This window comes from Oncorhynchus masou, chromosome 26, assembly GCF_036934945.1.
Source record: "Oncorhynchus masou masou isolate Uvic2021 chromosome 26, UVic_Omas_1.1, whole genome shotgun sequence".
Taxonomy (NCBI): domain Eukaryota; kingdom Metazoa; phylum Chordata; class Actinopteri; order Salmoniformes; family Salmonidae; genus Oncorhynchus; species Oncorhynchus masou.
This window is the reverse complement of record NC_088237.1, coordinates 21,545,236-21,550,187: the sequence shown is the minus strand read 5'-3', so window position 1 is coordinate 21,550,187 and position 4,952 is coordinate 21,545,236.

Genomic DNA, 4,952 nt, shown 5'->3' with positions numbered 1-4,952 from the left:
TGAGTTGGGGAGTGTATTGGGGGGGTCAGGGGGTGTGTTGGGGGTCAGGGGGTGTGTTGGGGGGTCAGGGGGTGAGTGCCGGTGGCTGTATCCCTCAGGGAGTTTTTAGCTGCACTCTCTGGTGAGGGTCTGTTGACTCTGTCAAATAGCTGTTGTCATGGCCCACTGATTAAACAGTAGAAGAAAAGACGGAAGGAGAAGAGGGGGTCAGGGGGGACCCAGAGACCCCTGATCACTTTGGCATGAGGCCGACCGAGACCTACAACCATTCAGCCCGCCAGGGACGTTTTGCTACTGAAAAATATCAAATCTGTGTTCTTACTGGACAAGTTTGGTAGTATACCTCCACGTTTCTCTCTACACCAACATGTTCTCTCTACTGAACACCTCCCAGCAGTTAATGCCAGAGGAGCAACAGCCTTATCACGCGCCCACACTGCCCCATACTGTCCAGTCCCCACAATAGACTCAGTGTATTAGCTATGTGGTTACAGCAGTCTGTTTTTAATAGACTCTCTCACTTTGGACATTGTGAAAATGTATCTGCCATCACAGGCTTGGGTTTCTCTCCCGTTGTTGCTTGGCAACTTTGTGGAGGCAGTTATCACACAACTGGTTTTTCTATTTGTTGTCGTCCAAGGAGAAACTCTTGTGTGATTTTCTTGGAGAACATACGAAGACAACTGTGAGTAATGAGTAAACAACTGGCTGCATGAGGTGTGCTGACTGCTGGAAAACACCTTTAGAATAAACACTGCACTTTCCTGCACTGAGGTTTAAACTGTTTAGGTCCTTGGCAGATTTCCATCCTATCATTTTCTCTGTTTATTTAAGAAATAATCATTAAAAGGGTAATCCGCAGATGAAACAATAACAAAGTATAATCCCCGCCCCTGTTTCGGTAATACATTTAGCTGTGAGATGGGGCTGGAGAAATGGAACCACTCTCAAATTCATAGACAGAGCTATGGATGCAAGGACTGACCGTTCATGACATAAAAATGACAGTTTAAACTTTGTTTTGAGGCTGTATAGTGTTTGTTTATATTTACTTTGTTTACAAACATTGGAGTAACTAAGTTCATCATTAATGTATACGTCCAAAAATGATTGTATCAGCTCCAGCTGCCCCTTTAAGTGACTAGTATCTGTGGTCATTAGGCTCTGTTTTCTTCTTCATATGGTTTTAATGTGCATCGTGCTGTTGTGTCAACACATACAGGAAGCCCAGTGTTAGTCCTCGACGTACGGGGAATTAAAGTGTTTATTTCTCACAGAGTAAACCGTGAAATTAGGTGCATGTGCGTCAGTGTGCACATACAATACCTGTGTGCTTGCGTGCGTGTGCACGTACGCGCATTCGTCTTTGTGTGTGTTCCCCTCAGATGCGCTCCAACCCACCCCTGAGCTGCCAGTCACCAGAGGCAGCAGGGCCATTATGTGTGTGTGTGTTCAGTGTGAAACTAGCTGTGAAGACGTGTGTGGCCCTCGGGGAGCCAACCTGACCCTCTGAGCCGTTTAGTCAAACTGCTCATCCTTCCATTTCAACACGCCATCTGACCTTAGGGGTATGACAGTCTCCAATTGATGACCTCATCAGTGAGAGACACATGTAGCATAACCTCCCTAGATCATCCCTGAGTCGTCACCGCTGGGTGGTGGTGCCTTATGGGAGTGGTGCCTTATGGGAGTTTTAAGCGGTATCCATATGACAGACATTGCTTGGCCTAACACACCCCAGGCTTTATTCCACAATGGGGAAAGTATGTTTACTTGGATCAGATAGTCAAAAGTAAAAAGCTGTTGGCTTGGTGAATCCCTCTTTCCCCTCCTTTCTTGTTAATGGTGTTTTTCAGGGGAACAGATGTGTTGACTGAGTCACATAAGGACTCTGCAGATGCTCTGGGTTGAGGAGTTGAAGCATTCGTGTCCTGGAGAATACATAACACACAGTAGGAGGGAAATGATGTGGTGATCAATGTGTCCACATGAGAGAGAAAAGGTAAAGGGAAAGGGGGATACCTAGTCAGTTGTACAACTGAATGCCTTCAACTGAATGCGTCCATGTGTCAACTGAAATGTGTCTTCCGCATTTAACCCAACCCCTCTGAATCAGAGAGAGATACAGTGCATTTGGAAATTATTCAGACCCCTTGACTTTGTCCACATTTTGTTATGTTACAGCCTTATTCTAAAATGGATTAAATAAAAACTCTCAGCAATTTACACACAATACCCCATAATAAAAAACAGAAATACCTTATTTACATAAGTATTCAGACCCTTTGCTATGAGACTCGAAGTTGAGCTCAGGTGCATACTGTTTCCATTGATCATCCTTGAGATGCTTCTACAACTTGATTGGAGACCACCTGTGGTAAATTTAATTGATTGGACATGATTTGGAAAGGCAGACGACTGTCTATATAAGGTCCCACAGTGGACAGCAAAAACCAAGCCATGAGGTCGAAGGAATTGTCGCTAGAGCTCCGAGACAGGATTGTGTCGAGGCACAGATCGGGGGAAAGGTACAAAAACATTTCTGCAGCATTGAAGGCCGCCAAGAACACAATGGCCTCCATCATCCTTAAATTGAAATAGTTTGGAACCACCAAGACTCTTCCTCGAACTGACCACCCGGCCAAACTGAGCAATCGGGGAAGAAGGGCCTTGGTCAGGGAGGTGACCAAGAACTCGATGGTCACTCTGGCAGAGCTCTAGAGTTCCTCTGTGGAGATCGGAGAACCTTCCAGAAGGATAACCATCTCTGCAGCATCTCAGGCATTTATGATAGAGTGGCCAGACGGAAGCAACTCCTCAGTAAAACGCATATGAAAGCCTGCTTGGAGTTTGCCAAAAGTCACCTAAAGACTCTCAGACCATGAGAAAAATGATTCTCTGGTCTGATGAAACCAAGACTGAACTCTTTGGCCTGAATGCCAAGTGTCACACCTGGAGGAAACCTTGCACCATCCCTACGGTGAAGCATGTTGGTGGCAGCATCATGCTTTGGGGATGTTTTTCAGCGGCAGGGACTGGGAGACTAGTCAGGATCAAGGGAAAGATAAACAGAGTAACGTACAGAGAGTTCCTTGATGAAAACCTGCTCCAGAGTGCTCAGGACCTCAGACTGGGGTGAAGGTTCACCTTCCAACAGAACAACAACCTTAAACACACAGCCAAGACCATGCAGGAGTGGCATCGGGACAAGTCTCTGAATGTCCTTGAGTGGCCCAGCCAGATCCCTGACTTGAACCCAATCCAACATCTCTAGAGACCTGAAAATAGCTGTGTAGTGACGCTGCCCACCCAACCTGACAGAGCTTGATAGGATCTGCAGAGAAGAATGGGAGAAACTCCCCAAGTATATGTGCCAAGCTTGTAGCGTCATACCCAAGAAGACTCGAGGCTGTAGTCACTGCCATAGGTGCTTCAACAAAGTACTGAGTAAAGGGTTTGAACACTTATGTTAATGTATTTTTTTTAATGGTTATTTATTGTAACTTCACAAAATTTTAGAAAAACACGCTTTTGCTTTGTCATTATGGGGTACTGTGTGTAGATTGATAAGAAAAAACACAATTTAATCCATTTTAGAATAAGGCTGTAACTGAACAAAAAGTTAAGGGGTCTGAATACTTTCCGAAGACACTGTATATCTTGGCATCACTGACAGACTTCACAGTTATGATCATGTTTGCTCCTATCTGTTAAATAGGCCTATGATTGATGTGCAGTCAACTAAGGTACGCATATAGCTCTAGGAATTAGCTTTTACTGTTCCTGATCCCACCGATATATATGTGGGAGACATAGTGTATGTCCATATGCACAAAGCTCAACTTCAGCCCGGCCTTTGTGATTCCCTCCCAACACAGCCGACTTGAAGTTTACCCAGGAAATCCTTGTCTGGTTAGGGTGCCAAGATTGCCCAGAGAGAGGTTATCTAGCGAACATCTGCTCTTTGTCCTGAGCGTTGGCTTTGATTCTCCTGCAGCGTGTTCAGTCTCATAGTCCAGACATGGAATCAGCATGGAACCCTAAACACATCATGATTAGATAAGAGGCTTTCTCTTTATCACATTCAAGTCATTGCTTTACAGCTTTGCGGTGACTCTCAAGGACATATATGCTGATTATGCAGAACAGTAAATGTGTTCATTAATCTGGTCCAGTATATGGCTTGAAGCATGGAGTCCTGACCCAGTGACGGCTCCATAAATAAGTCCATGAGTGCATTAATGCAGTCGGTACTGCCTGACATGATGCAATTCATCTAGAAATACAGAGAATCAAAACTCACTGTTACTTCTTACTAAACCCTAACTCTTTAAAACACTAATAACAGGTTCTAGTGTCCATGACTCAACACATGCCATGCAGGGAACCTCTCATACATTTGCAGATGCAGCAATGGAAGAAGTGACCTCTGGCGCAGCGCTGGACACATGGCAGATGAACCTTGGTCCTCTCTGGGGCTGTAATGAGGAAGAGGGCCCATAGCGTGCTGGAGGAACATGAACCACAGGTTAATGTTGACAGGATCAATCAGAGCTTAAGTAGAGTTGCCTAAGCCTGTCCTGCCCGGGTCCCCAGGTCATCCATTCACGTAATTAGCAAAGTACTATTCATCTACAGAGGGGGAGGGCCTTGGATACAGCTCCCTCAGCGCTCTGAGGCTGGGCCAATTAAATAGCTGGTATTAATACAGCCATGCGTATACACACACACACACACACACACACACACACACCTCTGGGATTAGAATACAGTGGTGGGCATCCCATCCATCCCTGTGGATTGGGCGATATTGATCTGGCCTGAAGTAATCCCTTTTAAAACATGAGGGACTCAATAGGGCGGTCACACTGTTAGAGTGATATAACTGATTGGTACTGTTAGTTCAGAGACCTGGGTGCAATTCAATTGTTGGACGTGGTAGTGAAAGAATG